Here is a 15,205-nt window from a genome sequence, read left to right as displayed (position 1 = left end):
ATTCTAAAGCAGCAGAACCCACAAAAAGACAGAGTGAAACAAATTTCCAGCCCAAGACAACCTGGATAGTTGATTGGAAAGGTCTATTGTGCTGGGCTGGGAGAAAAACACAGGCCAGCATGGGCATGCAGGCAAAAAAGGCCTCAGCAAACCTGGAGCAGTCCTCAGAGGACTGAATCATGGGCAACTGTGGTGGTTTCCAGACTTCTCAACCCAGGAATGCCAAAGAGAACTTAGAAGGTCAGTAGGAGAAGTCTGTGTCCTTGGCGAGAGAGAAGTTTGGTCCCAGCCCCAGTCCTGCCACAGCCCTGGGGCAGCAGCTACTCCCAAAGCTCTCCGCCCACAGAGGGGGAATTGAGTGGCTGATCAGATGGGAATTGTAGGGATCTCTTTGCTAGTTCTGAGGCAAGATTCTCTTGCTTTGCCTGTACTTGTACCTCAGTCGCAGTTCTGGCTGGCGGTCTTGGGGCAAGGAGGAACACTGGCATAGTGGAGCTTGTGGTGACAATGGAGAGGGAATCTTCCTCACAGTTCCAAGGCAGAAAAGATCACTTGTGGTCACTCATAGACCAGAGCACAGGCCAGGAAATGAGTAAACACCTTGCCCCTTATCATACAACCTTAGAAGAACTGAAAATTTACATTAGGTTCCTAGAATTATCTCTGAAAACAGCTGCACAAACCCCAAAGCTTGGGACAGTACATTCTCCACACTGGAAGCAGACACCTATCTTAACAAAGAGTTTATAATTCAAGTAATTGGCTGGGATCATGAACATGCTGTACAAAATTGTCAGACCATAGAATCTTTCTTTGCTGATAAAGAAGATCAAAACATACAACCAGAAGAAGGCAACAAAGTTAGAGCTCCTGTATCCAAAACCTCCAAGAAAAATATGGATTGGTTTCAGGCCATGGAAGAGTTCAAAAAGGATTTTGAGAAGAAAGTAAGAGAAGCAGAGGAAAAGCTGGGAAGAGAAATGAGAGTGATACAACAAAATCATGAAAAAAATAGTCAACAGCTTGCTAAAGGAAGACCCCCCAAAAAATACTGAAGAAAATAACACCTTGAAAATAGCCTAACTCTTATTCCAAAAGAGGTCCAAAAAGCCAATGAGGAGAAGAATGCCTTAAAAGCAAAATTGGGCAAATGGAAAAGGAAGTCCAAAAGCTCACTAAAGAAAATACTTCCTTAAAAATTAGAATGGAGCAATTGGAAGCTAGTGACTGTATGAGAAATCAAGACATTGTAAAACAAAACCAAAAAAGTGAAGAAAATAGAGAACAATGTGAATTATCTCATTGAAAAAACAGCTGAACTGGAAAATAGATCCTAGGAGAGATAATTTAAAAATTATTGGACTATCTGAAAGGCATGCTCAAAAAAAGAGCCTAGACATCATCTTTCAAGAAATTTTCAAGGAAAATTGCCCTGATATTCTAGAACCAGAGGGCAAAACAGAAATTGAAAGAATCTACCAATCACCTCCTGAAAGAGATCCCCAAAGAAAAACTCCTAGGAATATTATAGCCAAATTCCAGAGTTCCCAAGTCAAGGAGAAAGTACTGCAAGCAGCCAGAAAGAAACAACTCAAGTATTATGAAAACACAATCAGGATAACACAAGATTTAGCAGCTTCTACATTAAAGGACTGCAGGGCATGGAATATAATATTCTGGAGGGCAAAGGAGATAGGATTACAACCAAGAATCACTTACCCAGCAAAACTGAGTATAATACTTCACGGGAAAAAATGGTCATTCAGTGAAATAGAGGACTTTCATGTATTCTTGATGAAAAGACAAGAGCTGAAGAGAAAATTTGACTTTCAAATACAAGACTCAAGAGAAACATGAAGAGGTAAATAGGAAAGAGAAATCATAAGGGACTTATTAAGGTTGAACTGTTTACATTCCTGCATGGAAAGATGATATTTGTAACTCATGAGTCCTTTGTCAGTATTAGGGTAGTTGGAGGGAAAAATTACATGTATGCATGCATATATAGCTAGATAGATAGAGGGCACAGGGTGAATTGAAGATGAAGGAGTGATATCTGCAGAATGACATTAAGAGGTGAGAGAGGATTATACTGGGAGAAGGAGAAAGGGAGAAGTAGAATGGGGTAAATTATTTCACATAAAAAGACAAAACAGAGGCTTTTAAAGTGGAGAGGAAATGAGGAAAGGTGAGAGGGAATGAGAGATCTTATTCTCATCTTACTTGGCTTAAAGAGGGAATATCATACACACTCAATTGGGTATGAAAATCTATCTTACCCTACATGAAAATAGAGGGGGAAGGGGACAAGAGATCAGGGGGATGATAGAAGGGAGTGCAGATTGGGAGAGGGAGTACTCAGAAACAAAGACTTCTGAGGAGGGACAGGGTCAAAAGAGAGAATAGAATAAATAGGGGTGCTATAGAATTAAGGGTAATATACTTAGTTTTTCACTACATGACTACTATGAAAGAGTTGTGCATGACTACACATATATAACCTGTATTGAGTTGCTTGCCCTCTCAATGAGGGTGGGTAGTGAGGGAGGAAGGGAGAAAATTTGGAACCCAAAATTTTAAAAACAAATGTAAAAATTATTTTCACATGCAATTGGGAAATAAGATATGCAGGGAATGGAGTATAGAAATCTATCCTGCCCTACCAGAAAATAAAAGGGGAATAGGATAAGAGAAGGGTGGGAGGAGCTATAAGGGAGGGCAGATTAGGGGAACCAGTATTCAGAATGCACACTGTCTTGAGGTTAGGGGAATGATGAGATAGGGAGAAAATTGGGATCTCAAAATCTCATGGAAGTGAACGCCGAAAACTAAAAATAAATAAGTTAATAAAATCTGAAAAAAAGAAACTGCTGTTTTATTTGTAGACTAATTTTCATGATTTTATTTCTTGCTTTTTAAAATATTTGTCAAAAGTAACAGTGTTCTGGGTAGGAGCATGGGCCATATCAGGAATGAATGTGACATAAAAGCAGACATCTACAAAACTAAGATACTTTTAATAAAGTAATTTTCCTTTTCATGTGTGTGTGTCACATTGTTCATTGATTTCTAGGAGTTCTCTTTCTTCAAGAAAATATTTGTTAAACTTTGAATCATCTTTAAATCTTTTGTTACTTTTTTCCTCATTCCTGGCTATGTCTTCCATTATTTACATTGCCTTAATTTTCTCAGACTCTCACTGAAGTTACTAAGTGATGAAGGAAATGCTGACTTAACTTAGACGACCCTGTTAAATTCCTTATTGATTTTTATGCTTTTTTTGTACTTTGTGACAGGCATTGGTGCACAAACTGAAATTTTGTTCATCATTATTATGTGTGCTTGTGCTTATTGTTAGCTCTGCAAGATTAGCTGATCTTGATATGCCCTGTGACATGATATTTTGTGTTACTTTTCAGCAAATAATAAAGCCAACATTTCTAAATCTTTTATTTACCTTTCTAAGGAGAACTTGTGGGCTGACATAATGACATGCAAATGTTGACTCCTTGTCTCCTGATATCATTTAATTTTAATAGTATTTTATTGTCCCCCAGTTACATGTCAAGAAAATATTTAGCATTCATATTTACAAGATTTTTAGCTCCAAATTTTTCTCCCTCCCTCTTTCACCTCCCGTCTTCTGAAAATGGTAGGCAGTTTGATTTAGTTTATATGTTTTATCATGTAAATGTATTTCCATATTTGTCACAATTACAAAAGAATAAACAAAATAAAACAAGCCATGAGAAAGAATAAAGTAAGTGAAAAAATATGCTTTCAGTGTGCATCTAGAGCTCAACAGTTCTTAATCTAGGTATGGATAACATTTTCCTTTGTGAGTTCTTTGCTCTTGTCTTGAATTATTATGTTTCTTTTTAATTATTTTTATTAATTTATTTTGATTTATCAAAAATTGCTTCCATAAGCTTTTGAGTTTTAATTTTTTCTCCCCCCTCCAAATACAGTGGACAATCTGATACAGGCTATATATATACATTCTTATTAAACATATTTTCACATTAGTGATTTTGTAAGGAAGAATTAAAACCAATAGAAGAAACCACCAGAAAGAGGAAACAAAACAAAACAGAAGAAAAAAATCTCAATAGTATGTTTCAATCTGCATTGAATTGTTATGTTCTGGAGAAGAGTCAAGTCATTCTTGGTTGATCATCACACAATGTTGCTGATATTGTATACAACATTTTCCTGGTTCTGCTCATTTTACTTTGTATCAGTTAATACAAGTCTTTCCAGGATTTTCTAAAACCTACCTGTTCATCCTTTCTTATTACATAATAGTATTCCATCACATTCATAGATCACAACTTCTTCAAATATTTCCCAATTGATGGACATCCCCTCAATTGCCAATATTTTTACCACCATAAATAGGATTGCTATAAATATTTTCTTACATGTAGGGCCTTCCCCCCCCCTTTTTTTAATCTCTTTGGGATACAGATCTACTAGTGGTATTGTTGGATCAAAGAGTATGGACAGTTTTGTTGCCCCTTGGGCATAGTTTCAAACTGCTCCCCAGAAGGTTGAATCAGTTTACAACTCCACCAACAGTGCATTAGTGTCCAAATTTTCCCACATCCTCTCCAACATTTATCATTTTGCTTTTTTGTGTTATTAGACAATCTGATAGGTGTGAAGTGGTACCTCAGAGTTGTATGAATTTGCATTTCTTTAATCAAAAGTGATTTAGTGCACTTTTTCATATGTCTATGGATAACTTTGATATCTTTATCTGAAAACTGTCTGTTTGTATCCTTTGACCATTTATCTATGGAGAATGGCTTATATTCTTATAAATTTGACCCAGTTAATTACATATTTGAAAAATGAGGCCTTTATCAGAGACACTTGCTTTCCCAGCTTTCTGCTTTCCTTCTAATCTTGGTTGTATTGCTTTTGTTTGTACAAAAGCTTTTTAATTTAATATAATCAAAATTATGTATTTTATATTTTGTAACACTCTCTATCTCTTATTTGGTTATGAATATTACCCCTCCCCATAGATCTGACAGGTAGACTATTCTTCACTCTTCTAATTTGCTTATGGTGGCACCCTTTATGTCTAAATCACATCCCCATTTTTACATTATCTTGTTATAAGGTATGAGCTGTTGGTCTATACCTAGTTTGTGTCCTGTTCATTTCCAGTTTTCCCAGGGTTTTTTTTTTTGGCCAAGAATTTTTTATATGATGTTACCTTAAAATACACATTTATAGCATTCTAAAGGGACTGCTTTATAAGATTCTAAAGTTTATTTAGACAATAAGAGAAACCCTAGCATTACAATACAGCCCTTAAGACAAAGTTTTAATGTTAAGCATAGTTCTATTAAGAACTATTTAGGGATAGCTAGGTGGTGCAGTGGATAGAGCACCCGCCCTTGATTCAGGAGGACCTGAGTTCAAAGCATACTTTACACACTTAAAACTAGCTGTGTGATCCTGGGCAAGTCACTTAACCCCATTGCCTAGCCCCACTGCACCACCAAAAGAAACCCATTTATAGATTATGGATGCATAGCTTTGATTAAGGAATTTCTACTCAATGGGAGAACTCCAGTTTTTGCACAATAATAAAAATGATGACAATTCTATTGATAGCCTGATCACTGAGTCCCTGTGGTGGGAGGTTATGTTGTGACATGACAACAAACATCACATTAATGTTTGAAATAGCATAGCAACAGGATACTAAGGAACATCTCTTATTTCAGAAAACAGTGGTGAATCTTGTGAGGCAGCCCTATCTATGCAGTGCAGAGAGGGTGATCATTGCTGTTCTAGGGGAATTCCACACCCTCCATCTTTGGCATTATTATACAACTCATAGCTCTTACACTTCACTCCTAATATATGGAACTGGATTGTAGAATGGGCACTGCAAGCATTGCAGAGAATTTCCACAATCATTTTCTGATATTCTGTTGGCATTGGAGCTTGTGTTACTTCATTATTCAACGTCTCCAATAGCCAGTCATGTCTAGAGCAGAGTGCATGCATAATAGATACCTGCAGCCTTCTTTTAACATTTCTTCATAACATGTTTTCTGTAGAAAATGCCCACATGCGAGACAGGAGTAACTACCCGGGATATATTAATGTCCTCTAAACATATGGGACAATTTTGTCTGGAGTCATTCTGAATGCACTTGTGATGCCCTTGGAGACTCAAGGATAGGCATAGTGAAAAAAATTCTTCCTTCTGACCAATTCTACAAATTCCACACTTCTCCAATAGCATTGCTTCTTGTCTTTGTCAGATAGGTGGCACATATCGCAATAATATTCTCCAAACATTCTTTACAAGTCTGTTGAGCATTCTGAGCTTTTTCACACTTTGTACACTATACTTCTTTCACTTTAAAACATTACAGAGGATGATCTTCCTTGTCATCATGGCATAAATGGCAGATGTAACGTTTATCACAGCAGGGAGCCTTGAGGAAACATTAGTGATTGTAGTGTTCTTAGCTCCATGTCGCCATCTCCTCCTCCTCCTTCCCCAGCCCAGCGCTAGTCTGAGGAGTCTGAGCTGGTGTGGAGCAGGAGCCAGAAATCAGCCAGGGCTTCTCTAGGCCACAGCCACCTCTATGGTTGGGCCACACAGCCCCACAAAAGGGGCAGGTGACCCTGCTCCAGACATTCTCAGCAGTTTTTGTCAAATAGTCTTATCTCTAAAGCTGGGGTTTTTGTGTTTATCAAATATTAGGTTACTATGGCCATTGACCACTGTGTCTTGTGTATTTAATCTGTTCCACTGATCCACCATTCTATTTCTTAGCCAGTACCAGACAGTTTTGATGATTACTGTTTTATAATATAGTTTTGAGATCTGGTATTGCTAGGCTTCCTTCCTTTGTATTTTTTTTCATTAATTCCCCTCGATATTCTTGACTTTTGTTCTTCCAGATGAATTTTATTATTTTTTCTAGCTCTATAAAATATCTTTTGACTATTTGATTGGTATGGATTTGAATAGGTAAATCAGTTTAGTCGGGATTGTCATTTTTATTATATTGGCTAGCCTACCCATGAGTAATTGATATTTTTCTGATTGTTCAGAGCTCACTTTATTTGTGTGAAAAGTGTTTTGTAATTGTGTTCATATACTTTCTGGGTTGGTCTGGGTACGTAGACTTCTAAGTAATTTTTTTTTATAATTGTTTACAGTTATTTTGATTGGAATTTCTAACTCTTGCTGCTGGTCTTTAACAGTCACATGAAGAAAGGCTGGTGATTTATGGGTTTATCTTATAGACTGCAACTTAGCTAAAATTGTTAATTAATTCAGGTAATTTTTTTTTCAGTTGATGCTCTAGAGTTCTCTAAGTGTACCATCATAGAATCTGCAAAGAGTGATAGTTTTTTTTCCCCTCCCCTCATGGCCTATTCTCATTCTTTTAATTTCCTTTCTTTTCATTGCTATAGCTAACATTTCTAGTACAATGTTGAATAATGGTAGTGTTAATGGACATCCTTGTTTCACCCCTCATCTTATTGGGAAGTTGTCTAGCTACTCTTTATTTTAGACAATACCTTGCTGATGGTTTTAGATAGGTATTTATCATTTTGAAGAATGCTCTCTTTACTCCTATGTTCTTTATTGTTTTTAATAGTAATTGATGTTTTCTGTCAAAAGCTTTTTCAGCATCTATTGAGATAACCATATGATTCATGTTAGTTTTGTTATTTATATGTAAATTATGCTAATAGTTTTCCTACTATTGAACCAGCCCTGCATTCCTGGTATAAATCCCACCTGGTCATAGTGTATAATCCTTGTGATATATTGTTGTAATTACCTTGCTAGTATTTTGTTCAAAATTTTTGCATCAATATTCATTAAGGAAATTGGTCTATAATTTTCTTTCTTTGTATTAGCTCTTCCTGGTTTAGATATTAGCACTATGTTTGTGTCATAAAAGGAATTTGGCATGACTCTACCTGTTTTTTGCAAATAATTTATATATTATTGGAATTAATTGTTCTTTAAATGTTTGGTAGAATTCACTTGTGAACCCCTCTGGCCCTGGGGATTTTTTTTTTCCCAGGGAATTCATTAATGGCTTGTTTAATTTCTTTTTCTAACATGGGGTCATTCTATTTCCTGATCTGTTAATCTGAGTTATTTATATTTTTGTAAATAGTCATCCTTTTATCTAGGATTTTCAGATTTGTTGGCATATAATTGAGTAAAATAGCTCCTAATTATTGCTTTAATTTCTTCTTCATTAGTGGTAATTTCATGCTTTTCATTTTTCATAATAGATATTTGTTTTTCTTCCTTCTTTTTTTAATCAAATTAGCCAATGTCTTACATAGATCATTTTTTTTATAGAACCAGCTCCTATAGTTGTTTATTAGCTCAATAGTTTTCTTACTTTCAGTCTTATTCATGTCATCTTTAATTTTAAGGATTTCTAACTTGTGCTCAATTGGAGATTTTTGATTTGTTTTTTTCTATTTTTTTTTTTGGCACGCTCCATTCATTCATCTGTTTTTTTTTTCATTTTTTGATATAAGAGTTTATAAAAATAATTTTTCCCCAATTACTACTTCGGCTGCATCCCATAAAATTTGGAACAACAAAGTCTCATTGTGGTCATTCTCTTTAATTAAATTATTGATAATTTCTGTGATTTGTTCTTTGACTGACTTATTCTTTAGTTTTAGATTATTTAGTTTCCCATTGATTTTTAATCTGTATTTCCACTTCCCTTTGTTGAATGTAATTTTATTGCATTATGATCTGAAACAAATACATTTACTATTTCTGTCTTTTTGCACTTGATTTTAAGGTTTTTATGCCCTATTTCATGGTTAATTTTCATGTAGGTACCATATGCTGAGAAAAATGTATATTTTTTTGGTTCCCATTCCATTTTCTCCAAAGGTCTGTCATATCTAACTTTTCTAACATTCTGCTTATTTATTTTCTTTTTTGTTTATATTTTGTTGCATTTATCAAATTCTGAGAAGGGACAGTTGAGGTCCCCCCAGTATAGTTTTGCTGTTCATTTCTTCCCCTAACTCACTTAACTTCTCCTTTAAGAATTTGGATGCTGGTGCATATATGATTAGTATTGATATTGATTAATGGTCTATGTTACATTTTAGCAAAATGTAGTTTACTTCTTTGTCTCTTTTAATTGGGTCTGTTTTCGCTTTTACTTTGTCTGAAATCAGGATTGCTGCCATCCTCCCTACCCCCACCCCTCTGCTTTTTACTTTAGCTGAAGCATAATAGATTTAGCTCCAGCCCCTTACCTTTACTCTATGTGTATCTCTCTGCTTCAACATAAACAACATACTGTAGATTTCTGATTTTTGATCTCCTCTGTTATCCACTTCTGTTTTGTTTTTTTTTGGGGGGGGGGAGAGTTATTCCCATTCACTTTCACAGTTATGATTACTAACTGTGTATTTCCCCAAATTCTATTCTTCTTTCTGTTTGTCCTCTCTGTCCTTTTACCCTTTACCTCCTCACTTGTGTTTTGCTTCTTTCTACCACCTCCCCTGATCTGCCCTCCCGTCTGTCAGTCCCCCTCCCAACTTGATTTCCTCCCCTCCTACTTCCCTTTGGGTGAGATAGAGTTCTATATTCATCTGATTGTGTATGTCATTCTCTCTTTGAACCAATCTGTTTAGAGTAAGGTTCAAGTGATGCCTATTATCCATGCTCACATTTTCCTCTCCACTTTAATAGGTCTTTAGCACTTTTTCATGTGAAAAAAAACTTACCCCATTCTACTTCTCCCTTCCTTCTGCACCCATTGTACTCCTCTTTCTTATCCCTTAATTTTTAATGTCATTCCCCAAATTCACATTATGCCTGTACCCTCTATGTATATTCCTTTAAGATTTACTATTACTGATACAATTTTTAAGAATTACAAGTATCATCTTCTCTTGTAGGGTTGTAAATAGTTTAGCTCTATGTTTTCTTTTCCTTTTTATCTGTTTATGCTTCTCTTGGATCTTGATATTGGAAGTCAAATTTTTGGATAAGTTCTGGTCTTCTCCTCATGAAAACTTGAAATCCCTCTATTTTGACAAATGACCATTTTTTCTCTTGATGTATTATGCTTAACTTTGCAGGGTGATTCTCAGTTGTAATCCTAGTTCCTTTGTCTTCCAGAATATCATGTTCCATGTCCTCCTATCCTTTAATGTTGCAGCTGCCACCTGCTGTGTAATCCTGATTGTGACTCCCCAATATGTGAATTGTTTCTTTTTGTCCACTAGTAGTATTTTTCCTTGATCTGATACTTCTGAAATTTGGCTTTAATGTTCCTTGGAGTTTTTATTTTGGGATTTCTTTCCTTGGGTAATAGGTTGGTTCTTTCAATTTATATTTTTCACTTTGCTTCCAGGACATCAGGGCAGTTTTTCTTGATAATTTCTTGAAATATACTGTTCAGTCCCTCCTTTTTGTTATGGCTTTCGGTAGTCCAATGATTCTGAAATTGTCTCTCTTGGGTCTATTTTACAGGTCAGTTGTTTGTCCCATGAGGTATTTCACATTTTCTTCCATTTTTTTTTATTCTTTTGATTTTCTTTGATTGATTTTTGATGTGTCATAGAGTCATGAGCTTCCACTTGCCCAATTCTAACTTTTAAGGTATTGTTTTTTCTCAAGTTTTTTTTTGTATTTTCTTTTCCATTTGGCCAATTCTATTTTTTAAGCAGTTTTCTAAGCTGTTGACTATTTTTTTCATAATCCTCTCATTTCACTCTCATTTCTTTTCCCAATTTTTCTTCTACCTTTTTTAAATGATTCGTAACCTCCTTTTTGAGCTCTTCCATAAGTTCTTTCTGGGCTTGAGACCACTTCCCATTTTTCTTTGGAGTTTTGCCCATAGGTGTTTTCACATTGTTGTCCTCTTCTGAGTTTGTGGCTTGGTCTTCCCTGTCACCATAATAACTTTCTATGGTCAGGTTCTTTTTTTCTATTTTTTTTTTGCTCATCTTCAAAAATTGTTTTGACCTTTCCCCTTTCTTTTAAATTGGATCTCTTCTCCCAGGGTGGAAGGGGCTCTGTCTTAGGCTTCTTGTCCCAGTGGCTGCAGGCCCTAGCTGTTTACCTAGTGCTACTCTGATGTTTCCCTGAGACCCACAGGAGAACCTTGTGTCTGGTGTTTTGTTGAGGGGATGGTGTGGGAGGTGCCTGGTACTTCTGGAGCTCATCAGGGGTATGGCAGCTTATGTGGGGCTGTGCCGGTGTCCCACTGGTGGTGTCTGGCATGTACTGAGGCCCGGTGGGGTTTTCTGCACAACTGCTACACTAAAGCACATGGAGGTCCAGCTGTTGGAAGATACTTGTTTGCCCAGGACTGTACTGAAGCACATAGAGGTTCTCAGAGTTGAGGTCTTCCAGTTCCTCTGGCTATGCTACAGCACTAGGGGGTTCTCATGTTGGCATTTGCCTGCTCCACCATACCGACACTCATGATCACCTACTCATTTGCTGAGGTGGGGCTTGCTGTTGACTTGATGGGACACTTCCTGTCCTGTTCTACACTCCCCTTCCACCTGAGTGAGATGGACATTTCTTGATAATCCTACATCTCCTGGGCTAAATGACCATACTGCCCCATCTTTTCAATGGCTCCATTGTTTCAGGATTTGTTTTGGAGTGCTATTATTTTATTATTGTTTGGAGGTGAATAAAGGAGAGCTTCAGCAATTTACTGCATAGTTTGCCATGTTGGATCCTGGAAGTCAATTTCATTTTTATTAAGGTGTGTGTGTGTGTGTGTGTGTGTGTGTGTGTGTGTGCATGTGCGCACGTGTGTGTGTGTGTTTATACTGGATTTTCAATTTCACTAGGAAAAAAGACTTCTTAAAAATGAAATCTCTATCAATGCACATCAGTTCCTGATCTGTATTTTTTTTTTTTGTTTTGTGGTGAGGCAATCAGGGTTAAATGACTTGCCCAAAGTCAAACAACTAGTAAGTGTCAAGTCGGATTTGAACTCGGGTCCTCTTGACTCCAAGTCCAAAGGTCTGTCCACTGCACCACTAGTTGTCCCCTACTTTTTTTTTTATTTCTGGAGGTGTGTGTAGGGTCATTGATATTTCTAGAGACCAGTCCAGGGTCATAGGGCTTCCTAATTTCTAAACTACCAATTTGCTATGTTATTGTTCCTCTTATGAATAGGGAGGTCAGTAGGACAGAAATGAGGATAAGGATTGGATTTGTGATTTAATTGATATAAGGAACTTCTGGATGGCTAAATCCCTTTTGATTCAGGTCAACATATTCTTTGCAAATAATAGCTGCTTAGAGCACTGAAATTTTAAGTTACTTGCACAAGGTCACAGTGTCCATATTTGTCAGAGTCAGCACTTGTACCAAGGCCATTCTGGCTCTGATGCTGGCTACTTCTCTTCTATGTTATGCTTCCTCATATGAAAGTCTATATGGATATGAGCTGGTTCCTCTAATACTATGTCTACTTTTTCAATGACCAAAGATCACTTATTTAGAGTACTAACAGTTAAATTAATATTTGTAGATAGTCAAGAAATATGATTCTTAGTATTGTATGTCTTTTTTTTTTTGCTACTTCACTTTATGCACTCATAGAAATAGATTTCCACAGAGAACTGAGAATCATATTGTAGTTTCTCAGTTTTATCGGTGAAAGCCCACAAAGGGCAATCTTTTGCTGATGAAACTCTTCAGTTATCTAAACTGGTACTTAGAAAATAGATGTTATCATTAACCATGTCTAGACTTAAATTTTGATAAAAAAAAAAACACTACAGCTTTCAGAATTACTTTTGTGCCATGATGTGAAATCAAAATAAGGGACTGGTAAAGTCTATAAAAATAATTTTGTAACTCATTTTGACAGACCTTCAATTTTTCAAATTTCATGAGCATGTGAATTTTCCACAAGATATATAACTGAAAAATATATGTTTTTGTGATAACTCTATATTATGGGTTAATTGTAAATAATAACTTCTTTACTATATTCTTTGTTTTTACTTTGGAGATGTAAACCTAAACAAAAGTACATTATAAACCTTAAAGCAATATGATTTATGATAATGACAATGCTGTTGATGGTGATGATGATGATATTGAACTCTCAAATGACCTTAGTTCTAATCCTGGTTCTGTTTCTGACCAGTTCTGCGAACATGGACAAGTCACTTAATCTACCTCATCCTCAGTTTTCCCATTTATAGATTTAGGAAGTTGGACTTGATTAATTTTGTCCTTTATAGTTCTAGATGTATGATATTGTGTTTTCTAGACCTCAGTTTCCACCTCTGTAGAATGAGCCTTTTGTAGTAAAGTTCTTCCCAGGTCTAAAATAATATGTTCTAGCTGATCATCATTAACTTTAGAAAAATATAATGTACCAAAATCAAATTTCTCCCATACCAAATTCAAATCTAGGCCACTTTGTATTTTGAAATTCTTATTTGAAATTACATAATACTTATTCTGAAGCTCTAGCTATATAGGGAAATATTTCTTTTTGCTGCTTTATTTAAACTTACTAGTTTCCATAATTACAAGTGCTCATAATGTACCATTCAGGATCCAATAATATAAACTTTGAATAAAATCAGGTTGGACATCAACCACTGAATTCACTTCCCCAGCCTGATCAAAAGAAAAAGGTTTTTTTTTTTTTTTTCTGAAGACTGTATTGACTCATTCAAGAGAAAACTCATTCCTTCCTGTAGCATTTAAGGAAAAAATTGAATTTCAGACATAAGTCCTATTCGCTACTAGTATGAACAATTTCTCTGACAGGGAAATTTTTTTTTCCTTCAAAAGTGAAGACTGACATTTGAAAGAACAGATTTTTTTCTTGTCCTAAGTTGGGGGAAAAACAAACAAACAAAAGCAATCTGTCCTTTTGGCCTAGAAACACTTTTTTTTTTTGGTTCTCAAAGTTTGGAGATAGTGAGAAAGAGATTAATTCTCTTCTCAAAATGGCCTGCAGCCCTACTACTGACTCATTTCTTCAACAGAAATGTTATATGACCTATCTGATTCTCCCCTCCCCTGATTGTACTAGTTTTTTTGAGTGTAAGATCTCTGTGTTGGTTCATCTTTGTATATCAAGCATGTTGCTCCATCCCAATGAACAAGACACAACAGATGTTAAATTAATATTCATTTATTTTGATCTATTTCATTAAATACTAAGTACTGCTTTCTTTGTTTAGAATATCTCAGGATACTAAGGATAGCAATATTTCCTACTTAATAAGAATATAATTCTTGTGCCCTTAGTATTGGTTTCTGTGCCTGTTAGCTTTTTAGCACTGCCTCTATATGCTACTATTTAATTTTTTTTCACACTTTGTTCTTTTGAAAGGCTATTTCCACTATCCTGGGAAAAAGAAAAGTGTTGTAGTTTTCTTTTAGAAATCCTACAGCTAAGACATTTAACACACTTGGATGGAACAGAATGCCATTGAGAATACATCAGTAAGGGCTATAAAGAATTAAATGAATTATTCATCAATAGCTTCAACCAAGTCTACCTTATCTATGTGTTTCTAACGGTATTGCATTATTTGACCCCAAACTTTTTTTCCACTATGTCCTTGTTTCTATCATATGGTCAGTGACTGACTTATGTGTTGTTGTATAGGCAAAATATAGTTAAAAAAAAATCAAGAGAGTCTGATAGGGAAGTGAACCTGATGGCCTGGCACTAGAGTGCAAGCCAGGGTACATTATTTTTTATGACCTGACTCATAGACCTCTTTTATAAACATTTAAAGCAAGAATTCTTGGGGCAGCTAGGTGGCACAGTGGATAGAGTACCAGCCCTGAAGTCAGGAGGACCTGAGTTCAAATCTGACCTCAGACAAAACACTTGACACTTACTGGCTGTGTGACCCTGGGCAAGTCACATAACCCCAATTGCCTAAAAAAAAACAAAACAAAAAAAACCACAAGAATTCTTAACCTGAGGTCCATGATTTTATTTTTTATATTTTGATTACTATATTTTGACACATTTGTTTCCTTTGTAATCCTATATATTTTGTTTAATTTTTCATTTATAAATAACCTGAGGAGTTCATAGGCTTCACCAGAATGCAAAGGGGATCTTTCTCTGTGTGTGTCTCTGTCTATGTCATTCCATTTCTCTCTCTCTCTCTCTCTCTCTCTCTCTCTCTCTCTCTCTCTCTCTCT

The 15,205-nt window shown here is 35.8% G+C and overlaps 1 protein-coding gene and 1 pseudogene across 1 annotated transcript in view; one reads left to right on the top strand and one right to left on the bottom strand.

Moving 5' to 3' along the window:
- LOC114045905 (polypeptide N-acetylgalactosaminyltransferase 13) overlaps positions 1–15,205 on the top strand; it is an 816,024-nt gene that overhangs the window by 449,213 nt on the left and 351,606 nt on the right. The window lies entirely within an intron of this gene.
- Positions 5,797–11,272, bottom strand: LOC114045788 (annotated as a pseudogene).

The sequence above is a fragment of the Vombatus ursinus genome, unplaced genomic scaffold, assembly GCF_900497805.2.
Source record: "Vombatus ursinus unplaced genomic scaffold, bare-nosed wombat genome assembly UNPS02014779.1, whole genome shotgun sequence".
NCBI lineage: Eukaryota > Metazoa > Chordata > Mammalia > Diprotodontia > Vombatidae > Vombatus > Vombatus ursinus.
This window is presented reverse-complemented; position numbering and strand designations above follow the sequence as displayed.